This window comes from Pelobates fuscus, chromosome 1 (genome assembly GCF_036172605.1).
Source record: "Pelobates fuscus isolate aPelFus1 chromosome 1, aPelFus1.pri, whole genome shotgun sequence".
NCBI lineage: Eukaryota > Metazoa > Chordata > Amphibia > Anura > Pelobatidae > Pelobates > Pelobates fuscus.
In genome coordinates this window covers 119,059,989-119,086,253 of record NC_086317.1, presented here as the reverse complement: position 1 = coordinate 119,086,253, position 26,265 = coordinate 119,059,989, and positions in this window count along the sequence as shown.

Genomic DNA, 26,265 nt, shown 5'->3' with positions numbered 1-26,265 from the left:
AAAAATTGGGGCAAAAACAAAAGTGTAGCATTTATAATTTTGCTCAGTGTATATCATTTTATTAAAGTAACCACTTGATGATTTGTAAACATTGCCTTTTATGTGAAAGGTAGTATTTACATTTGTCCCTAAGGTTGCTATTATCATCCAACAACCTTTGTAGGAACAGCATTTGGTGTCTTTGTGCTCTGCATGAAGACACAAAACACATCCCTCAAGAGAATTATTGGGATAATGCATCTCTAAGAGGAGATGCTGAGGGACATTCACTAAGATTAATGGGAATTTACTTTTGGAATTTGAAATTGAAATTTATGTCTGAAGAAATACTTTTTGAAAAATCCAGTTGATAAAGTAATTAATGAAGCCCAATACAAACAGACAGAGCTGAAATAGAAATTCACCTTCTTTAAAACAAATATGATTTCCAAGCATATGATTACATTTGAAACAGTAGTAATGTCGGAGATTAATAAAATTAAGGAAAAATATACATTTAAAAGTACTTTAAATTCAAAGGAAAGAGAAGCCATAAAAAACTTGAAGGAATATAGTAACTTATTTATAAAACCATCAGACAAAGAAGGAAGGATAGTATTAATGTAAAAATCCAATTATAATATAGAGGTCAATAGAATTTTAAATGACAGTAGTACATATAAAAAGATACAGAGTGATCCTACAGACCAAATTCACAATCAAATTTTGAATAAAAAAGAATATAATTATCTTAATGCTAAACACCCAAAAATTCTTTTTTTTTTTTATTTCTTGCCCAAAATACACAAGAATGTAAAGAATCCACCAGGGAGATTGATTATTGTAGAGATAGACGTAATATCAAGCTGAATAACAGAATACATACATTTCCACCTCCAGACAATAGTGCAAAAAAAAAACTCATATATTAGAGATAACACAGCAGTTTTAAATCTTCTAGAAAATTGTAAATGGCAAGACAACTCTTTTTTAATTACAAGTTATGCCACAGCTCTCTATAACAACATTCCACGCTTTAGAGGCTGTGAAGCAGTTTAAAAGTTTTTGAATAATTTACAATAATTTTTACTTCCTAAGTGGAGTTTTTATTAGTGGGCATATAACTAATATTACATAATTATTATTTTTGGTATGATGAAAACTTTTTTATTCAGCTCAACGGTAATACCATGGGTGTAAATAGTAGGATCAGGGAACAGCGTGCTCCCTAATCCTACTATTTACACCCATCGTACCACCAGAAAAGAAGAGACTCAGCCACATACTTTAATTACAAGTACTGATATTCCACCTACCCCTCTATTCAAAGGTAATACCATGTTAACCAAGTTTGCGATCAGCACTAGGAATAGTCCTTTATCTATGGAACATGACTGGGTGCAAAACTTGGTGACGTATAACTGATACATAGACAACATCTTTTTTATATAAAAAAATGGAAGAGAATCTAAATAAATATATATATTTTCTAAAGAGTAATACATTTTTAAATGTACAGAATTTTATATAGAGCGATAATATTAAAACAAAATGCTATTTTAAACCAGTGGATGCCAATGGCTTTATTCGAAGTGATAACTGCCATTACTTCCCATGGTATGAAAATGCAGCTAAAAGACAATTCTTGAGAATAAGAAGAAACTGCATAAATTAAGTCTCTTTTTATACGTCTATGGCTATCTGTGTTTTTTGCACGCTGAACATTGTCATTGAAAATTAAACAGGAGTTTTTACAAAAAGGTGTTGAAGAAAAAAAATGGAAAAAGCTAGGAAAGAGATAAAAGAAATGAAAATGAGCTCTTAAAATATAAACCAGAAAAAGGAGAAAAATGGAGCAGCTACTCTTCATATGTTACTTTAGAAGTGATAATAATTAAGTAAAAATATAATAAGGCGACACTGGTACATCCCCAGACAAGACCCAGTTTTAAAATAAATTTTAGGAGAACAACCCAATTTTATACACAGAGATGTGAGATATATTAGAAGTCAATTAGTTAAAAGTCACCTAAAAGATAAAAAAGTTAATTCTCCTTCAGAACTGATATAGGATTTTATGGTTGTGGACAATATGCAAAAAAACAAAAACAAACAACAGATAACCATAGACATATAATTAAAGATTTTAATTCCACTACCCACACCTATAACATTAGAGGATTCATAACATGCTATACAATACCCATGTGGTCTAAAAGTATGTGGGGAGGACCACAAGAGCCCTACACAAACATTGCATAGCATGTGAGAAATATCTTGAGGGGCTTTGAGAATCATAATGTATTGCAATTCCCCACTTTATATATTTAACTTTGGGGGGATTTCAATAGAACTATAGGCAGAGTAGAGATGGAGTTAAATTTAAACACTTCGAACCTCCATGGCTTAAATAGCCACTTTTTAATGAGTAATAATTTCTATGTATGTATGTATTTCCATTTTATATTTATATCTTTTCATATATCTTTTTAAAAATGTATAAATGTTTCTTACGTTTTGAGGATTTCCAGTATCATTATTATTATTATCATCATTTTTTTAGTCTGAACCTCCTTTTTTAGCTTATGTACCCAAGTATTTTATTTTTTTTATGTTAAGATCTAGATCAAGAGAACAGCACTGGCTAGAAATGGAACAAGTCCATCCACCAGAGTTGTGATGGTTGAGAGATACAATGGGGCATAACCCCTAGAAATATAGAAGAACAAATGGACTAATGGGTGGCAGATATGAACAGTCTGCCTCCCAAAAAGACCTAGTATCCTAGTAGGAAAAAGCTACTCTGCAATTATATGATAAGTATCAAGGTGAGGCGCAGAGAGCAGAAAAAAAAAAAACTCTATGGCAACATGTCATTGTTTGTGTGTTATTAGTTTAAGCAGACTGTGATTGTCTATTGTTGTGACTTAGATGATGATCAGATCACATTTTATGACCAATTTGTGCAGAAATCCATATCATTCCAAAGGGTTCACATACTTTTTCTTGCAACTGTATGTCTTCCCCCTCCCCTTTTCTGCTATAATACCTATTATAATGCAATAATATGAAAATTGAATATTAAAAATAATTTTATTGAACAATATAAATCAAAATTAAAGTTCCACAAGTGGTGGAACACATATTGGAAGGCATATGATAGAGCAATGTTGTATATGACTATATCAACAATACCGGAAGTGACATAACACTGCCCAACGCACCATGTTGAACCCATAAATGAGGCTTGGAGTGCAATGCACCTTGATAGGAGGGGAAACAACAATGACTCCCAGCTGGAATGAATGAAGATTATTGGAGAGGACATAAATAGAAGAGCAAGGATGAAAGTAAGCCATAAAATGGCAAAACACATTTCTGGATCCATGACAAGGACTCCACAATAGATATTGGTATTTTATATTGCACTTTTTATTGTTTTATAGTGTTACCTATTTTCAATAAAGTATAATATATTTTCACTACCAACTATCTGGGTTCCTACATTAAGGTGGTATGGTCTTAAACCTCACAAAGCTCTTATACTGAGCCAGACTGTAGCCTCTATCTTTGTGGGTATAATAATTACCATATATATGCAATATACTCTTAAAGTGGTATTACACATCTCCACATTTCCTTTATCCTGAGACACGCTGGGGGTAAATGGTTATCTCCTGAAATTGCTGCACAGAAGAGGGACATGGTCGCCAAAATAGACCAAAATGTTCTACACAACAAGGTTCATTATCTCTAGATTATGTTAGTGTTCCATTAGCACCTTATTTAAAAACAAAACATGTTTTAATGTTTTACACTATTACATTATTTCTATTTAAAGGTATATACACCTGACTGTTAAAAACAAAAAACTAAAAGCATTTAAGTGTTTCAAAGTAGTTTATTGATCACCAGTTGCACATATTATGCACTTTAAAATGCTATATAGCGCTCCACCATTTTTATTGATATTATTGATATTTTTATTGATATTTCACATTTGTGTCTTTTTTGGAGGATTGCACATATAATCTGGCAGCAGTTGTAAATTCACTGTATTTAAGATAGAGGTTTTAAAACTGTTTTTGAATACTGCTTCTAACACACCACACCTTTTTTGTATTTCACTATTAATCCTTTGCTCTTTTGTTCACAAAAGTCATGAGCATGCACATATTTTCTCTTGCATGGGTAGTGCTAGTTTGTGTAAAACTGAGATGGGTGGATTAGTGGGTTGGGTTAAAAGCATGTAAGAGGCAGAGGAAAGGCTGAAGAAACTCTCTTAGCTGAGAGGTGTGTAAGACAAAACAATCCGAGAAAGTTTATAGTGCATTTGTAAATGTCTGTTGAATTTATTTTCAAATATTTCTTGCTTTACTTTTGTTTGCATATTTGTAAAAGTGTTTGCCTTCTGGTTTAAAAAAATTTCGCTTTCAAAAAGGGGATGTTGAAAAAAGTTTAAGTAAAACATAAATGAGATTGTATTTAGATTAGAAACTCTCTGTAAAAATGGTTTAAATATTGATTTTGAAGTAATTTCTTTAAATGCTATAATAATTTTACTTATTTACTGCTGTGATTTTATATTTAGTATTGTTCTAAGTATATAATTATGTTTTATTATTGATATTGAATATTTAGCATATTGGCTAGAATATGTATATATTTGTATGGGTCCTATTTATTATATTAACATATATTTTGAAATGTATTAATAATTATTCCCATGTAGTATATCTGTTTTGTTGAAATTTTTATTGTATGCTCTTGTTAAATTTGATAGAGTGTTTTTAGGGGTTATATCTATGAACTTCACTATTGGCATTTGCCAGAAATGAATATGGCATTTTGGGCACTTCTGGATACAGTTGGCAACTACCAGCCAACTTTTAGCGGATAGATTACGTCATCTGAATAAGCCAGAAGTAAAGTTGAAAAGCGCCAAATATCAATTCTGCTTATTGGTGAAGGGGACTATAAATACAAATTCACATTCTAGACTAAATATGCTCCTAAGCAGGACCCATTCCAGTTGAATTATTATTTATTTGTTTTTTTGTTTTGTGTGTTTTTATTTTCTTCCCAATAAAGTTTCACTATGCAGCACTCACACATTGGAGCTAGGTTGTTCAATCTCCTCAAGGCAAAGTCTGAGTGTGGTAATTGCTTATTGGCACTTCTCATAAAAATAGAGCTTGGAGACCCTATCAGGGTTATTCACTAAACTGAGAATTACAATTGAATGCAAAGTGAATTTCAAATTTAAGGTCAGAGTAGCTGAATTGAAAGCATAGTTGAATTAACAAAAAATGAAATTTAGCTAGATTAAATTGACTTTCAATTTACCTTGAATTCTCACTTGAGTAAATATTCCTGTATGTATCAGATATAGGTACGTTTAGAGCTGCTTCTTTAGACTCAAAAGGATGTGAGTCACCCAGTTTGGGAGTATAACACTTTATTTATATATATTGATATTATTGAAATAGTTTTCTCTGTTTGTATTCTAGAATTCTATGTATGAAGAGTTGATTGAATTGTGTGTGTGGTAACTATGACCATTGTGTGCACTTTAACCTGGGTATATATGATTGCTTTACAGTTTGTGTAAGGGTGAAATTACACTTGGTGGGATACAGCTGCATTGGGTAAGACAGTTGATTGCCATGTTTCACCGTTGATTTCTATTTATTGTTTTAGTTGGAGCTTTAGTACATGAAATCAGAACATGGGTGTAACGGATTGCCTGGCACCCCGACTGGGTACCTCCGTTAAAGGATGCTCCTAGCGCTTCCTGAGGCCTCCAAGCACTCTAGCCGACACCACAATCACCGAATCTGAGAAGCATATAAATCCTCTCAAGCCTCTGAATGCTGTAGACAGTTGAATAGGAACCATACGAATAGGTTTTCAATCCTAGCAGTCAAACTGGAACAGCATACAATAAATCCTCCCCCAATAATGAGGCGACACTTCACTTTGAGGGTAAAACAGGAACTCTGGACTGGCTCATCCAGCCTGGCTTTTATTTCCATCTCACACAGACAGGCCACACCCAGGGGGAGGCATAAAATGACCAATAGTATCACGGGTGCAACCCACACATCCCCTCCCCTTAGTGTGACACATAATCCCATTATGCATACAGTTTAAAATATACTTTTTACACAACTTTCATAACTCTAAAACCATACATCACATTCACATAAAAATACATATCCACAATCAATACATTCAGGGGAACAGCATATTAAAAAATGGCATGAATCCGACCAGGGGTTCAAAAGTTACTAAAAGTATCTTTTGTCCCTTACTAGCCGCATGGCAAACCGGTTTAGTCAGGTTTTACATAGGCCTCTATCCTGGAGACAAAGAGGGAAGTAATCCAATTATCCAGGGCTAGAAGCAGACTCCATTAACCACATGGTTACAGAAAGACATAAAACACTTTAAAATACAGAAAGTTACTTTTTATCCATAACACACAGACATTTCACATATCCCCAGATAGCTGGGATCTGAGCGCACAAAACTACCGAATAGCGCGCAGTTCCTATTCACACAGTACAATTGCCATGGAGCTAAAGTCTTTTCCATAGTCTTTCATTATATGAATAGGCTCCATGGTATAGCTATCTGGGTTAACACATTCACATAAAGTCTGGTCCATAGTCCAAAGGCAAGAGGCGGGCAAGCAGCCCCCTCCAAGGACACGTGCCGAGGTCGGTTTCGCCACAATGGGTATTAACATAAAATTATTTTTAAAAAATACCCACACAGATTAAATCAAAATATATCGAATCAACTTTGCTCAAAGACACCTGTTTTTCAGGATCTGGGGAATTAAAAAAATGATGGCTTGGAACATTGCTTATAGTACAATAAATTGGGTGTTAGTCATTTTAAATTGCTACATTTGTACAGGGTTGCCTGAGTCCTATAGTTTCAGAACTAAATATGGAATTTGTGCAGTATTACAGAAATGTTGGCATTCCTTTGCAACTCTAAATTCCTAGTTCAGTAAATAATGCTGATCCCAGTAAAATCCCTGTCAGGGTTAATTACCAAAGTAAGAATTCCTACAGAATTAAAATCTCTATTTCAGATTTAAGGCAACAGTAGCAGAACTGAAAGCACAGCAACCTTAAATATATTTTCCAGTTCAGTTAGTTTAACCTTGGATTTGAAATTCACTTTTAATTATCTCTTTACTAAATAACTCATTAGTTATTACTAAAGTGAGAATTTAAAGTTAATTTCAAATTTAAGGCCACAGTAATCAAACTGGACACACGGCTGACTTAGAGAACATTTCCAGTTCAACTATTTTTTCACTTTTAAAATTCACTTTCAATTCACTTTGAATTCTCACTTTAGTAAATAATCCTGATAGTGATATATTTTTTAGACATAATCCACTTTATAATGCTGGTGGGAAACCCAGAGAGTATGTCCTATAATTTGAATCACTCAAGTGCTGCTTAAAGGAAATCATTGAAATAATCAAAGTACTTTCTTTGGGATATTCCCTCGTATAATGATTTGATTCATTTCCTACATCATGCAGACTTTACAATATAAAAGGTTAATTATATTCATATACTGCCTATACGTATGTAGGGGTGCTATGTGTCTACGAGAGAAGCATGTGAGCTAATACTATAATAAAAAAAAATAATTATGTCCTTGAGGATATTTACTTTAGTTTGTGATTTCTGTTCAAAAAGAACATATATTTTACTAATTGTCATTGAATTTTGTCATTTATATGACTACTTTTATTTTTTAATACACAGTGCTAATTAATCACAGGCTGAGTTACAAACAGAGGGACATACAGGCAGTGGCGGATCCAGAGCCTGATCTCGGGAGGGGCACTTGTAGATTGTTTAAATAAATAATCTATGCACAATAACCACTACAGCTCGGTGTAGTGGTTATGGTGTCAGGAGCGCTGGGACCCCTTCCCAGAGTAAGTAGTCAAACTGTTTAAGAAAAGTTTGACAACTTACCTGGGGTCTGCTGGCATATGGGGCTGTAGTAGGACATAGCAGCAGTTGTGTGTGTGAGTAGTGCAATGTGTGAGGGGTGCAGTGTGTGTGTGGGGGGGGGTGTAGTGTGTGAATGTGTAGGGTGTGTGGGGCAATGTGTGTATGGGGGCTGTGAATGTGTGTGTGGGGCAATGTGTGTGTGTGGGGCAATGTGTGTGAATGTGTATGGTGTGTGTGTATGGGGGGACAGTGTGTGTGTGTATGGGGGGCAGTGTGTGTGTGTGTGTGTGGGGGCAGTGTGTGTGTGTGTGTGGGGGGGGGCAGTGTGTGTGTGGGGGCAGTGTGTGTATGGGGCAATGTGTGTATGGGGGGGCTGTGTGTTTGTGTGGGGCAGTGCATGTGTTTGTGGGGGCAGTGAGTGTATAGGGGGACAGTGTATGTGTGTGTGTGTATGGGGGGATATTTCTTAGTCCCCGGTTGTCCGGTGGAGAATCCTTGGTGGTCCCAGTGGTGGTGAGGTGAACTCTAGGGCTCTAGCTCCAGGGCTAGAGTTCACGCTCTCGAGATTTGGAGCATTGCCGTGGTAACCGCTGCAACGATCCGTGCTCACGAGAGTAGGACCCGGAGGAGCTGCAGGCTGAGATCCTAGGTCCTCTCTTTCTCCCTCCACTGCCAACTGTCAGCAATGTGCCTGCAGACTGGGGAGGGAGATCTCTGACGCTCAGGGGAGACGCAATTGCCCCATTGAACCCCCCTGGATCTGTCAGTGCATACAGGTAGAAGAGACTTCAAGAACCCTGCTGTGGGCATTATCTTAGTATTTGCAACATGTTTCAATAAAGAGCTATGAAACGTTACCCAAGAGTTTAGAATTTAAATGGATCATGTGCATTAAAAGAAAGGGTGGTAGGAGAGAAAAAGAAAAAAGATAATAGAACAATTCAAAAACATCACTGAATTATTTTTATATTACAGTACTTTACAGTGAATATTGAGAAATATAATAGTCATAGAAAATAAACTATTTCAAATGATTAGAAATAAGATGTGAAGAAAATGGAGATACATCAGCAAGAGTGAGCTTTTAGTCAAGAGAAAGTGAGGAATACGTATAGTTTAGTGGAGATGAAGAGATGTGAAATCATATTTAATGAAAATGGTTAACATGGAGTGTAAACTGCATCCCACTCCTTAGGACATGTGATCAATTAGGAACTTTAAAACAGGACAGAGCCTGATGTAAGTTTGGTAAGTGGGTAGAAAAGAGGGAAAATAACATGCTGTGTCTTCGTGTAGACCAGGGTTGCCCAAAATGTAGATCCCCAAATGTTTTAAAACTCCAGCTTCCATGAAGCTTCGTCATTCTAGAGGCATGGAAAGCATCTTGGGAGTTGTAGTTCTGCAAAATCTGGGGAACTACCTTTTGGGCAGCCCTGGTGTAGACTGACCTGTAAAACTATTAGATCAATTAAGTAGCCATGGCCCTGTGTGCATATAGACCTGATGAATCCTAAACACCAAAAACAAATCAAATAGTGAATATAAGTGAATACATTTTTAAATAGTTAAACATATTATGGTAACAAATAAGCAAATATAAACTTGTAAAGATTTGCTATAATTATTATTATCTTTGGCATTTATATGGCACAACTTTTTCCACAGCATTTTACAATATTATAAACAATGAGGCAATTGAAAACAAGCATTCCGGGCCTATAATCAATGGCCAAACCTGTCAAAACCGGCACCAAACTGATCCACAGACCGCTGTCAAAACATGGGCTGAAAAAATAAAAAGCCCAACAAACTGTGGCAAAGCCTGAATATTGGAGACCTCTGGAGACAAGCACTCAGCCCCCAGGGCCCAAACATGGCCCCCTACAATGATGAATGCTCTAATGCCTAAGATAACTTTACAACAGGGGTGGAAGCGGAGTACCTCTCCAGACTGCCCCATGGTCAGAGTGACCACTGTGGTCCTGAAGGAACTATTGGCAGGGCTCCAGCTAATTTTACATGCCGACATGACCCAACTTTGTAAGGACCTGCGAGGTGAGCACTCTGGAGCTGACTCGCGTCAAAACACACAACAAACACAACTCCAGCAGCAAGCTGTGCAAGATCTGAAACAACAGCACCTTATTTATGATCAACGCTTTGCAGCACTGGAGGATCAGAGGTGTAACCTGAATTGAAGATCCGAGGTATTGGAGAAGAGATACCAGAGGCCAAGAAGCCATACGTGATATGGCGACTCCTGCAGGCCCTCTTGCCTCCCAAGCAAGCGACCATGGAGGGGATGTTATAGATACCAAGAGCAGCCAAGGCCCCAACATCAGCACCAAGAGATCTCCTGTACGCATCCAAAAACCACAAGGACAAAGCAGCAGTGATACAAGCCACACAAAACCACTCACCCTACCCATTTGAGAACACGCAGCTCTCCTTTTATGCGGACCTTTCGGGTCCACACTAGCATGGCGACGCTCACTCCAGCCCTTCACAGCTCACCTATGCCAGCACAAAGTCAAATACAAATGGAGGGGGTCTTGAACACTGCTGGTTCACCATGGGGACTTTGCCTCTACTATACGGGACATGCAAAAGAACTGCTGCCTACCTTGGGGCTGCAAGTGGACTCCATGCCCCTTGCAGAGAAAAGTACCACACAAGCACAATCCTGCACCTGGGACCCCGCAAAAGTAGTCCAGTTCACTCGCCAGACAAGACGAGACAGCGGCTTATGCAGAGCTCACTACCTCATGCAGTCACAAGTGCCAACCTGCTTCCAGACCTCCAGTTTTAAGCAGAACCAATCCTTACACTGTTTAAATTTGAATGCACATTGAGATGTTTTGATGTTTTAACGTTTCTTTTCTTATGGCAACCAAGACCACTGCTAGCCATCCAATGCACCACTACGTAGCACATTTTATAGCTCCCTTAAATTACCTCACAAAATGATTAGCCCCCCCCCCCCCCCCTTCCCACCCAGGCTAACAGGGTAAACTCAAGCAGCACTAGATCAGGGTATATGAGCCTCAACCACAGACAAAATAAAGTCTAGCTACCCCAGGAAGACCTAGTACATTACCTACCATCATCTCCCACATTCCTGGCCTATAACTAGCCCACACCGCAGGTACTACCAGGAACGCCGAGGACATCCTAGGCTGGAGAGGCATAAGATCACACATAGACACCTATAGTGTTAAAACACAAAAATCATTGGCTCATGGTCCACTACTAATGTGTACAAATGGCTTTTTGTATTATCTCGCACTTATGCATAATATGCACTGTGTTAACTATGGCTGAAACAAAATGACCTGCAACAAAAATAAAGAATAAAAAAAAAACAAAAAAAAAACAATGAGGCACTTACAACATGTTTCTTGAACAATAGGTTTATGAGGACCCTGCTCAAACAATTTTATAGTTGTTTATATACATATGGTAAGGAATATGGTACTTTACTGATTCATATTCCACAGATGGAAAAACACTGATTGTAAATGTACAATATGGGCACGATCGATGAAACCAATGAGTTGTTTTTCTTTGCTGTCGATTTGCATAATTAAGAACACTATAGACAAATATGTAAAAAAAATCTGTAATTTTTTCTGAATATAATTTTTCCCCACTGCGATATTTCATTTTTATATTTTACAAGCCATTTCTCAAGTCAACAAAACCTCTCTGTTTTGTAAACAGACCACTTTATGATTTTGCCAATCCAAGGAGCCACAAGCAAAACATCCCAAAATATAAATATAAAAATTAAAACAAAGTTAAAAAAGCAGGTGCTTCTTTATTAATTCTCGTTTTATTAACAATGCAGGCAATGTGTTGTATGAATAAAATGACTAGCAAATGCTCTTACATTTCCAAACCAGAAAAACATATTTGGATCTAACTGAGCGAGCACTAGTTACTAAAACTCTGAATATGGTTTGATTTAAATTGACTTAAATATCCAATCTGTCATATTATCATGCTGGTCTGCTGGAATTGAGGCGATTATTTTAGAAGAACCTGCCAAAATATAGTTGATGGACACCTGGGTATGTTGAGTTACGAATTGGCTTTGCAAAAAAATTATGATAGAGCATAATGTGCCAACAGGATTTTAGTGCATAATGGAAAATATGTAAGCAGTACTAGTCCGTAGGGTCATACGAGTTTTCACCCAACTACTGGCATCTGCTCGTCCTATAATTCTAGAATAATGACACAAGACCATATCCAAACTAGCCTTAATCTCACTGCTTAATGACACGAATGTCAATAAGCAAGTTTTGAAACATAAAAAGCAACAATCCAGTCTTCTGAGACAAAGCTAGTTTATGATACACAGCAAGTGGCCAAGCATTGCACATTGGCATGAAGACACTAACACAATTTAAATTGTAAAGCCATACAATTTAAATTAGCCCATTTTAGAAATAATAGATGTTTGCTTTATACATTTTGTTATTGCGGTCAAATGGGTAACTACTTTTTAATCAGAGTATGCTAAGCTATTTACAACTGTGGCAGATCAAGGGAACATGATTTTAAAAGAAATTTGATCCACTGATCAGCAGAATATTTTAGCAATAAATAAGCAAGCACCAGCAGTATTTCTGAAGACACATTACCTTGTAGAATAAATTATATTAGCTACAGTCACAGCATAAAACAACACAATTGTACATCTTATATCTTCCAAAGTACATCTATCTAAGGAACAGAACATGGAGTTAATATACTGTACTATTTAAATATGTTTTATACATTTAATTTCCATGTGCTCTATCATGCCCAAAAAAGCAGAAGTAAATACCTTCTTACCGATCTATCTACCTGAAGATCTAATGACCTGTAACATTCACTAGGGAACCCTAACACGCAGGCAGGACAGAGTAGAGAGAATTGCAATACAGATCCTTAGAAAGGTTGGGTTATGCAAAAAAGAATGGTCAAAACAAGAGCCGAGGTCAAGGGAAACAGAGAGACAGAATAACGAGAGACAAAGCCAAATATCAGTAACCAGGAAATCCAAATAACAAGTGTAATGCTCAATGGTAAACCAAAGACCAAAACAGGGCACTGAGGCAAGGGAGAGGTTAGCGTATATACACACAGGGTGTGTCTAATTGGCTAATCTCCAATTAGTGTTAACCACAACCACAAGTTTGTTCCCTCCCTTGTGGTCTCTGAGGTCACCCCTGTGTCGGGTCACATGACTGGGTGCAGCACAGATATAAGGAAACTGCTCTGGAGCCTGCAGTGTCAGATACACTGCCAGTCTGGAGACAGGGACCAGATGACGCCGCTCGCTGTGATGATGTAAGCAAGGTCGCCGCAAGCGGCGTGGGGGCAGGAGACCTGACATAACCGGCTAGAAGGGTAGGCTGTATATGTGAAGCAGTACTGAAGTGCCTGCAAAACATAACATATATATATATATATAGAACAATAGGTTGATGAGGACTCTGCTCAAAAAAGCTTATAGTCTAGAGAAGGTGGGGTATAAAAACACAATAGGAAGGATATCAAGGTGGGAAAGTAGCAGAACTGGAGGTGAGAGTGTGGAGCCTTTAAGAGAGAGCAAGAAACAGGTATGCAAAATAGAAGTTACTCTGGGAGGCCATAAGCTTTTCTGAAATAAAAAGTGTTTTGATGGACTTTTTAAAGGGACACTGTAGGCTCAACAGTGTAAAATGCAGCAGAGAGGTCAAAAATAATTAATACGAAATAGTGGCCTTTGGTTTTAGCCAAGATTATATCATTTGTAACTTTAATCAGAGTGGTCTACATAGAGTGGAGGGGGTAGTACCCAGATTGAAGAGGGTTGAGGAGACAGATGGAATTGAGGAAGCAAGCCAACAGAAAAAGACAAGTGAAGATAAACAGGGATATGGGGAAATAGTTTGAAGGGGGAGACATTCAAGAGATGTTTTTTTTTAGGACTGGTACATCAGTAGCATACATATATCTATCTATATATCTATTAGTATTATTTTATATTCCAGCCAAAGATTTACAAATCGATTTCCAACCATTTACAGTTTACTGTTTATTGAAAATATACATCCATCCATTTGTCCATCCATTCTGCTGCTCGATGGATAAAAGAGTGTTGAAGTGTTGGAGCCAGTCAGGTTATCAGGTTGCAACTTTTCCAATCTGTTGAAAGAGTACTTTTAGCTAGGGCTCAATTTATTGATTATACATAACAGAGGCATGTATTGCAGGTAGCACTGAGTGTCTGTCAGCAAATTCTGGAGACTGAATGTATCATGGTGGCTTTAATGGTGTGCCTACCTTATGGGTATGCCACATGTGTGACCACATAGCCCTGCTGGATCACAGGGAATAAGGAAGTGTGAAGCACCTCTAGTGGTTGTCAGAAAGACAGCCACAAGAGGTGTATTTATTTATTACATTTTACTTTTCAATATTAACATAAATCACATAAATAAAATTACATTCAATATCCATAGTTTGTCAATGCATCCATAATATAAAACACAATACATACATATAAACAACAAAACATTTTTTTAAAAAGAGTACAACACTTATTTAGCAGCAGGCCATTCCAGAAACCCTATTTATTTATCATCATTATACCAATAATTTAGAATTTTCACATGAGCATGGTGAATAATTAGAGTAATCAATATATATTATTACAAATATAAACCAGTGTCATTATTCACAAGGCCTATTTCTAATAAAAATAAAAACCAGGGTGTCCAGATCTTGTTATACTTTTTTTTTTCATAATCATATCTTTGTTGGAAAAGTATCTCTCTGCATCAGCTTGAAAAGAGATTTGTGTATATATCTCAGCCCATGATGAAGTTTGTTGTTTGTTCCAATATCTAGCTAGAGAGATTTTATAAGCAAAGAAAATATTAATAAGTAAATATATGGAGATACCATCGTATATTGGAAGATCAAGATGAAAGCGGAATGTTTTTGTGGTTAGTATGTAAGTTTCATTTACCAACGATCCAATAATTTTTTGAAGTTATAGTTTAAGATGGGTTAGAGATTTACATTCCCACCATACATGTAGATGAGTTCCTATTTAATTTATACACAGCCAGCATAAATTTGTATTGGTAGTTTTAAATTTATTCAATTGTTTTGGAACTAGGTACCATCTGTGGGACAGTTTGTAATACTGTTCTTGTAAAGAGATACAATGTGAAGCTTCCCTGGTATTTAGCCGAGCTTTAAACCATATCTGAGGGGACATTTGACTAATAGAATCTTTTTCCCCAACTAATTATATATTTTGATTTAACTGGATTAGATTCTGATGAAAGAAATTAAGTTATTTTTGAAATTAGCTTCGTCGGAGAATATGAGAGGATGAATTTATCCCAGGCATTAATCAGTAAATGGGGAGATGTATTTAAAAAAATCTTAAGTCTCAGAAAATTTAATATTTCAACAGATGTCAAATTGAAATTTTACTTAAGGTCAAAAAAGGTTTTGAGACAATTATGTATATATAAATCTGAAGTTAAATTAATCCCATTATGTGTTAATGAATCTAATGAAATATTGTCTATATAGAGAAACTGACTCTATGGGAGAGTTATAATTACCTATTATACCTAAGTTTTTTAAAGTGTAGCTAATAAGTCCTTAATTATTTTGGATTTAATATTTTCTTTTTTTTAGCAGTCTTGGAGAAGACCAATTAAGTAAGAAAGGCTTGAGCGGTCTACAACAATATTTCTCAATATTATACCAGGGAGTATTTATTTTACTATTCATATCCCAGGCTAAAATATGAGATAACATAGACAACTGATGTAGTAGTTTAAGATATGAAAAACCCAGTCCATCAGTGTTTACATTTCTTTTAACAATGAAACTTGGAACTCTTGGCTTTCTAGCTGTTGCGGACCGTTTCGCTCACAAGAGGCTAAAAACCGCTTAGGCGATAATTCCCTTTCCAGATAGACCAGCAGCTATTGCAATCACCAATCTCCCGAACTATAAACCACACGAATTCACCAACTCCCGAACAAGAGACACACAAACCCTGGAAGCAACCGAACAGAAAAAGCAATACGAACAGCTTACACTCCTGGCAATCGGCATACAGTCAAATTCCCTACCAAGAATGAGACGACACTTCACTTTGAGGGTTAAGCAGGAACTCCCTGAACTGGCCCATACAGCCTCTTTTATTCCCAATCCCCAAACACATTACAGCCCACAGGGTTATGCAGAACAACCAATAAACACCAATAAACACATTACAACACATACAATGCAAATACAGCAGCTAATCAGACACAATGGGACAATAGAAACACACCCAGCATATTCCTCCCCTCTGCTTAGGAGATAATTGAGTCAATTACTGTATCTACTCAATTATCTCCAAGCTGAAAAGTTACACTTTTTATACATTTTAATAACTCCCTGATCGTACATTATTCTGTGATCAGTATAACTTGGGGAGCAACATATGTAAAAATCACATGAATCCGTGCAGGGGTTAAAAAGTTAGGTGAGGTCCCTTTATTATCCCTTGCCAGCATGGCTTTACCTGCCCAAACCAGTTCCCATTGGTCTGGCAGTGTCCCTGGGACAACGCCCTGCTGGAGAACAATGGAGCTGGGGGAGGGGAAGAGCCTCACCTTCCCAGGGATTCAAAGGGGAAGAAAAAGTGTCCAAAAAGTTTCCATGTGTCCGTACACCGTTTTTAAAATGGCCAGCACTGTACAATAAAAGTTCATAAGCCCAAATCAGTTCTTAAAGGGCAATATATCCCAGGGCCATAGTCAGAAGGCAAGAGGCGGGCAACCAGGCTTCTCCAGTTCACAGTGGCGAGGTTGGTTTCGCCACACTAGCGTTCCATACAAATTTCAAAAACAGAACTTCAACTTGATTCAAGAGATTCTGGGGAACCTGTAGGGGTATAACTCGAAATAGGTATAAAATCTTGGGTACAATATAGGACTTTACAATATTTATTTGGCCCACCCATGCTACCTCCATATGTTTCCAATTGATTAGTACATTTTTTAAGTTGTTTAACAAGTAGTTATAATTAACTGATATAATTTCTTTAAATGTTGGACAGATTTGAATCCCAAGATAATCTATCTTTTTATTTAACCAATCCAATTGTTTCAGATTCATTAATTGTTCCATTTGAACATCTGTTAAATAGAAGGAAATAGTTTGAGTTTTTAACAAATATAATTTATAATTAGAATAAGAGCTATAAGTTTCAATTATCTTTAAAATATTTGAAACAGAAATAACAGGAGATGTGAGTGATAGAAAAATGTTGTCGGCATACAGAATGATCAAGTTTTTTTGTTGACAAATCTGTATGCCAAGGACCCCCTCTGCATTATGGATATATGTTGCTAAAAGCTCAATAGATAGAGCATATCGTAATGGAGACAGTGAGCAGCCCTGTCTTGTACCATTTTTTAGAGTAAATTAATTGGCATTTGATTTTTGCCCTTGGGTTGGAATATAGAGCCATAGTACGATGGAAGAAAATATCTGTAATCCCAAAGACCTGTATAGTCTCCTCCAGGAAGTTCCAGTTGAGTCTATCAAATGCCTTCTCGGCATCTAGGGCCATAAAGACTAATGGAACTTCCTGGAGATGGACTTGGTTTAATATTCCCAATATTCTGCGTGTAATGTCTTCTACCGCTCTACCCAACATAAAGCCAGATTGGTCTGGGTGAATTAATTCAGACATTACCACATTTGATGTAAATTCAAAAAATTAAAGAAAGTGGTGCCACAGTAGTACACTAAAACCAGTGCAGCTAGAATACAACCAAGTGCTATGCCAATAAAACACTTATACATAAATACATAAATCTTGGAGGAAAATAGGGTGATAGCGCACAAAATGGTAAGCGTACTTCACTTCGGCATCAATATACAGGATAAAACCTAGTAATGCAAACATAAAAGCGACATAGCGCAGACTGTATAATAATGATATCCATAGAATAAAATATGGAGGACAATCACGTATTTTAGAGCCCTTAAGGTCAGTTCTGAACTTAGTAGGTTTGGCATATCCATTCAGCGTGTTGTCAAATCGATGGGCCCCGTTATTATGATGAAGATCAGGAACCACAGTAAAATAATTAATATATTTTATTACAAAAATATAGGAAAACAAACACATGGTAATAAGTGGTAAAATAATAAGCACAACGCGTTTCGACTATAGCTGGTCTTCCTCAGGTGCATATCCTACTGAGTTTAAAGGATTCTCTTATATACATACAGGTAATTAAAACATTCAAAACACATGATTGAAAGTCCATATATGGCATCTCAGGTTAAATCCACCATATTGGGAAGGTCAAACAACCTTATACACTTATACCCTCAGAACACCTCCCAAAAATGTACAAATATCCCACCCACAACATCACCATGAATACTTGTCTTTCTGTTTCTTTCCTCGGTCCTCCATGATGGCCGGTAGGTAATATCCGCTCCGATGCACATCCGTCATCTTTCTTCATCGCCAGGACCTTCAAGATGGCGGCCCGATAACATCCGGTTTTCTATGGCTTAGGTGTCCTCATGCTGGCATGATGACGTGTTGCGCCCAAGTTCGTAACCTGGAAGTGGAGGAAATATCTCAATAAGTCCGGTGTCCATAAGTCAAAAGGGCATAAAGTATGGACAAAGGGAAATGAGAGTCAAAAATCACAATAATCACTAATTATACTTAATACAATAGGTTCCTATTATCATAATACGAATCTAGCAGAGAGTTTAAAAAAGGGGGGGAGAGGGAGGGTGCATAAAAAGGAGAATTAAAAAATCCAACCAAATTAATGTATATTACACTAAATAAAATGGTGATAAAAAAAGTCCTCATAATATTGCAATAAGGTGCAAATGACTTATAATAAAGTGCCTATATCGAAATCAATGTTCAGACCTTTTGGGGACAGTGCCTGCAGTTCAAAGATCCATTTAAATTCTTGTCTATCTAAACTGCAGGCACTGTCCCCACCTCTCCAGTGTCCTGTCACCCTTTCAATTCCTAAAAATTCCAGGCCACTGGGATCAGATTGACGGTGGTCCAGAAAATGCTTAGACACGCTGTGATTGATAAAACCTATTTTATTATTCCTAATATGCTCACTGATGCGTATTTTAAGCTGTCTGCATGTTTTTCAACATATTGTTGGTTACATGGACATTTTAATAAATAAACTACATTTTTTGTTTCGCAAGTGATTAAGGATTTAATCTTAAAAGTTTTGTTTGTTACCACAGCTTTAAAATCCTCTTTTTTCTTCTTAACAATTGTAGTTTGTTTACATGCATTTCAACAGCCGCAATGGAAAAATCCTGACTATGACTGAGACCATTGACTTAAAAAATTATAATTTTTGCTTTTATCCATAATATAACTAAATGTTAAAATACCTCTAAAAACAAATTTTGGTCGTGGCCCTAAAAATGTATCTAATTCATGTTCTTGTTTAAGAATGTGCCAGTTGTGATTTATAATCTTTTTTAAAAATCCCGCATTACTACTATAATTACAAATAAAAGGAATTTGTTTGTTTAAATTTTCTTTTTTCTTATCTTTATATTTTAAAAGTTGAGAGCTATCTACTTTACATGTTTCTAAAATGTATTTTTGGAGAATCTCTCCATTAAAACCCTTTTGCCCAAATTGTTTTTTGATGACGGATGTCTGTTCCATAAAATCTTCAGTAGTGGAGCAGTTCCGGCCCTTAGGTACATTCCCCAGCCAGGGACGATAATGACAACTTTCTTTTTCGATAAAACTATTAACGTCTACCTGCTTAAAATATGTCTGGGTCCTCAAGGTGTTGTTAAAAACATAAATGTTCAAATCTAAAAAAATCTATATTAGTGGGGCTAATACATTTACTGAGTTTAATTCCCCAGTTGTTATCATTACGAGAATTATAAAAGATATTAACCCCTTAACCCCTTAAGGACAGAGCTTCAGAAGCTTGTCTTTCACTTAATGACACAAGCATTTTTTGCATTTTTTTGCTGTTTGCGTTCAACTGCAATTTGCATTTTACTAATTTATTGCACCAACGCATATTATATACCGTTTTTTAAAGGACAGAAAGGGCTTTAATTTGATGTAACATATATTTACATAAATGCTTATTTATTATTAAAAAAATACAGAAAAATGTAAAAAAAATGAAAAATCCTGATTTTTTTAAACAGTTTTTGCAATAATAATGTGTGCACAATTAGTGCAGGTTAAGGAAAGTAATTAAAAATAAATTAATTTAGTTGTTCTGATTTACAGAATATATAATGTGTCTGGGATTTTAAGTTTTTTTTTGGTAGTTACAGGTCACAAAGCACAAGGAGTAAAATAAACTTTAAATGTGGAGCGATTTTAGAATTTGGTATGTTTGTCTTGTAAGCTTAATAGCCATGAAAGAAAACTAAATTGCCACACAAAAGTATATATTTATATAAAGTAGACACCACAGGCTATTTACCTAAGGTTGTTTTGACACTTTCTACGTAGCCATTTTACCGCCAACCTCTGCTAAATATTGGAGTAAAATTGTGTTTTTTGGGGGGTTTTGGCACACAAATTTATAACAAAGAACTTCTCATGTGTATTTTGTAAAGTTGGTGTGTGCTATTCCTGTACAAAGTTTTATTATGTGTTCAGTTACTTCTGCTGAGTACAACGGTACCCCCATTGTATGTCTTTGGCACTATTTTGTGAAGCTACAGTGCCATATAGGAGACCTGTCCTTTTCAGTATTCACAGTAGAATTTTGAGAGACGGATTTAATGAGCCTATGCTTCCATTTGGTGTATTATAACAGTTTGACTGTTCAAAAAAACCCCACAAAGGCCTACCATTTGTAAAAGTAGACGCTCCAGGGTATCTCATAAGGTGCATATTGTGCCTTAACATGCCCCCATTTTTTTACCATTACATGCCAAAGTATGTGGTAAAAAATAATTGTGTGCATTTTTTACATACGGATTGCATTTTTTCTGGGCATTTTGTATATTTCATATGTGCCACTAAGTTCAAACCCCCCAAATTATGCTCAGCTAAGTCTTCTGAGTAAAAGGACACCCCCATTGTATGTCTATGGCACTATTTTGTGAAGCTACAGTGCCATACAGGAGACCTGTCCTTTTCAGTATTCACAGTAGAATTTTGAGAGACGGATTTAATGAGCCTATGCTTCCATTTGGGGTATTATAACAGTTTGACTGTTCAAAAAAACCCCACAAAGGCCTACCATTTGTAAAAGTAGACGCTCCAGGGTATCTCATAAGGTGCATATTGTGCCTTAACATGCCCCCATTTTTTTACCATTACATGCCAAAGTATGTGATAAAAAATTATTTTGTGCATTTTTTACATATGGATTGCATTTTTGCTGGGCATTTTGTATATTTCATATGTGCCACTAAGTTCAAAACCTCCAAATTATGCTCAGCTAAGTCTTCTGAGTAAAAAGACATCCCCAATTAATGTCTTTGGCACTATTTTGTGGAGCTACAGTGCCATATTGGAGACCAAGCCATATCAGTTTTTACAGAACTTTGGATTTTGACGCTGGGCCTATGTGCAATTTCCAAGCATCTTCGCAGGTTTTAAATTCAAACTACCCCACAAAGGCATACCATTTCTTAAAGAAGACATCCCAGGGTATTTCAAAAGGCATATTTTGAACCTTAGCGTGGGATCATTTTTCCGCTAGCTTGTACCAGGTGTAGTGGTAATAAGCGTTTTTTCTGCCTTTTTGTCAGGGTACCTGAGGCCTCTACCTCTAAGGGAGGTAGAGACTTGGTGGTGTATCCGTCCAGGCGAGCTGTTTCCTCCGTTCCTCGCGGTTCATCCAGTCACTTAAACACCGGCCGCGAGGAATCCACGTCCTTTTCTAGCAGGACGCTCAATACGTGACGTCATGACGCTAGCACGAGCAATCTGTCACTCAAGTGTCCGATATCCAATCGGTACTTGTCAGAGGCGTGATTTCCATCCAGAGCCAGGGTATTTAAGCTTACTCCTTACTTCAGCTCATTGCCCTGTCGTGGTTCTAGCTTGTCTAGTCACTCAGTGCTCTGGTATTCTGGTTTGCTCTATTGGTTTTGACTCGGCTCGTTGTACTACCCTGCTTCTCTGTTATCCCTTGACCCGGCTTGTCTCTCGCTTATCTGTCTTCTCGTTCCCTCGACCTCGGCTTGTCTCTGACTATTCTTTACTCTCGGTACGTTAGTCCGGCCATTCTAAGGCCCGGTATACGTACCTTTCCACTCTTTGTACTCTGCGTGTTGGATCCCTGTCCCGATCCTGACATTACGACAGGGCCAATGGATCCTGCAGGTACAAACAGTCAGCTTGGTTCTTCGGATCCCAGGTTTGACGCCATGGAACATAGGATGGATCAGATGGCTTTGGCACTACAGGCACTTTTGTCTCGTGCTAGTAATCCACCTGAGGAGACACGTACTCCTTCTATCTCTCCTGCAGTCTCAGGTCTAGAGGTAGCCACTGTAGGTGCTTCTTCCCGTATTACCCCACCAGTACGTTATGGCGGGTCACCGGAGAAGTGTCGTGGCTTTCTAAACCAGATTAGCATCCATTTCGAATTACAACCCCGCTCTTATCCTACAGATAGAGCAAAGGTTGGATTTATTATTACTCTGCTCATTGAAAAAGCTTTGAGATGGGCCAATCCTTTATGGGAGAATGATAATCCACTAGTCTATAATTATAATGCCTTTGTAGCTGCGTTTAGAAGAACTTTTGACCCTCCTGGCAGAAAGGTCAATGCAGCTAGATTAATGTTGCGCCTTAAACAGGAAAATCGAACACTTGTGGATTATGCACTAGAGTTCAGATCCTTGGCGGCAGAAGTTAAGTGGAACGAACAGGCTTATATAGATGTGTTTCTGAATGGGTTATCAGATGTAATTCTTGACGAGGTCGCTACTAGAGAACTCCCTGAAAATTTGGAGGATTTAATTTCTTTTATATCTCGTATTGATGAACGCTTAAGAGAGAGGCAGAACACTCGAGATAGGACCCGTAGACCCTCCTTTAAACTAGCGCCTACCTTTCAAATCTCTGAGTTCGAAGACTTACGTATTCCTGAACCTATGCAGATAGGCAGTACTCATCTCACTGAAAGGGAGAGACAGTACAGGAGAAGGGAGGGTTTATGTATGTATTGTGGAGTCAGGGGTCATTTACGCCTAAATTGTCCCAATCGTTCGGGAAACGCTCGCACCTAAGTTCCTCTAGAGGACAGGCCTTGGGTGTTTCTACTTTGTCCTCTATTCACAACTACAAGGAGCTCAGACTTGTGTTACCCGTTTCTTTAAAGTGGGAGAAGGGAGTAGTTAAGACTATGGCACTAATCGATTCTGGAGCTGCTGAGAGCTTTATAGATCAGGGTTTTGCTGCCAAGCATGCTATTCCATCCCAGTTAAAAGAGACACCTCTGGCTGTCGAGGCCATCGATGGTAGACCGTTACTTGAGCCTGTTATTTTCCATGAGACCATACCGATTAACTTGACTGTTGGCATTCTGCATAAAGAGGATATATCCTTAATGCTCATTTCTTCTCCGTCCATTCCCATAGTCCTGGGGTACTCCTGGCTGAGGAGACACAACCCTATTATTAATTGGGAATCAGGGGAGATAGTTTCGTGGGGAGAGAATTGTCAAGAAAAATGCTTGCGGAAGGTCTTACCTCTTGGATTAACTAATACATCGAATACCTCTGACAATCCTACAGAGACACAAATTCCGCCTCAGTATCTAGATTTAAAGGCAGTATTTGACAAAAAGAAAGCCGATACCTTACCCCCACACAGGTCCTTTGATTGCAAAATTAACCTACTCCCTGGTACCATGCCTCCCAGAGGTCATGTATACCCATTATCTATAAAGGAGAACTCAGTCCTAGAGGAATATATTCACGAGAATTTAGACAAGGGATTCATCAGGAGGTCCTCCTCCCCTGCCGGGGCTGGATTTTTTTTTGTTAAAAAGAAAGATGGTTCTTTGAGACCTTGTATTGATTATCGAGGCTTGAATAAGATAACCATTAAAAATGCCTACCCGATTCCCTTGATCACCGAACTCTTCGATCGTTTGAAGGGCTCTACAATTTTCACCAAGTTAGACCTCAGAGGGGCATATAACTTGGTGAGAATCCAGCAGGGACATGAGTGGATGACGGCATTCAATACTCGATATGGTCACTATGAATATACTGTTATGCCTTTTGGGTTATGCAATGCGCCAGCGGTATTCCAAGATCTGATAAATGAGGTTCTTAGGGAATTTCAGCAAGAGTGCGTCATTGTTTACCTAGATGATATACTCATTCATTCTAGTGACATTGAGATTCATCACAAGCAAGTCAGGAGGGTTTTGCACAAGCTTCTCCAGCATGGCTTGTACTGCAAGTTGGAGAAATGTAGCTTTGATCAAACCCAGGTAACCTTTCTCGGCTATGTGATCTCTGGGGAGGGATTTAAGATGGATCCGGATAAGCTCCAATCCATTCTAGAGTGGCCTTTACCCACAGGTCTTAAAGCCATACAGAGATTTATTGGTTTTTCCAATTATTATAGGCGCTTTATTAAGGGCTATTCTTCCATTATTGCACCTATCACTAACATGACCAAACAGGGGGCTGACACTAAGAATTGGACTACTGAAGCTCTCCTTGCGTTCAAGACTCTCAAGGAGCTTTTCGCTTCCGCTCCAATTTTAGTTCACCCTGACACTTCTCTGCCTTTTTTGCTCGAGGTAGACGCATCAGAGACTGGTTTAGGTGCTGTTCTATCTCAAAGGTTGGGTGTTGATAAACCATTACATCCATGTGGATTTTTCTCTAAAAAATTGACCGGTACTGAAAGCAGGTATGACATTGGTGACAGAGAATTACTAGCGGTTATCAAGGCTTTGAAAGAATGGAGACATTTATTGGAAGGTACATTACATCCTGTTACCATCCTGACAGACCACAAAAACTTGTCCTATATCGGAGAGGCCAAGCGTCTGTCCTCCAGGCAGGCTCGTTGGTCGTTGTTTCTTACCCATTTCAATTACGTTCTGACTTACAGACCTGGGTCAAAGAATTCTAAAGCCGATGCGCTATCTCGCCAATATGAACCCTCTGCTTCAGTTGAACCACTTTTGTCTTCCATTGTACCCAAATGCAATATTATTGCTAATACCAGTCTCAAAATTCATTCTCCGCTACTTGACCAGATCTTGAAGTCACAACATCTAGCTCCCGGAAACACTCCTGAGGGAAGAAACTTTGTTCCTCCTGAACTTCAACTGGAGCTCTTACAATGTTTTCATGAAAGTAAAATAGCTGGTCATCCTGGTATTCGCAAGACATACTCTCTGATATCCAAGGATTTCTGGTGGCCTTCACTTCGAAAAGATATTGAGGAGTTCGTCGCAGCTTGTGAGACTTGTGCCAAGACTAAACTACCTCATGCATCCCCATGTGGCCTGTTACACCCCTTGGACATTCCTGAGAAACCTTGGTCCTGTTTGTCCATAGACTTTATCGTTGATTTGCCTGCTTCCAAAAGACAGACTGTTATTCTCACGGTGGTGGATAGATTTACTAAGATGGTCCATTTCGTGCCATTACCTAAACTTCCGACTTCTCCTGAATTGGCGGAGATTTTTGCGAGAGAAGTTTTTCGCCTACATGGGATTCCTTCAGAGATTGTTTCTGATAGAGGTTCTCAATTTGTCTCACGTTTCTGGAGATCCTTTTGTTCTCAAATGGGCATCAAATTGAACTTTTCCTCTGCCTATCACCCTCAGTCTAACGGAGCTGCTGAACGTACTAATCAAAAGATCGAACAGTATCTGCGTTGCTTTGTTTCCGAACACCAGGACGATTGGGTCGGTCTGATTCCTTGGGCGGAGTTCGCACACAATAACCTTGTTTGCGATTCAACTCGCTCTAGCCCTTTCTTCATGAACTATGGCTTTCATCCTTCGATTTTTCCTTCGGTTTCCTCTTCTCAGGGGATACCGTCGGTTGATGATCATGTCGCCAACCTGAAGAAATTATGGGATCAGACTCGACAAATTCTATTACATAGTTCCTCGCTGTTCAAGAAACACGCTGACAAACATAGAAGAGCGGCTCCTGTTTTTGTTCCTGGGGATAGGGTATGGTTGAGTACTAAGAATATTCGCCTAAAAGTTCCGTCCATGAAATTTGCTCCTCGCTACATAGGCCCTTACAG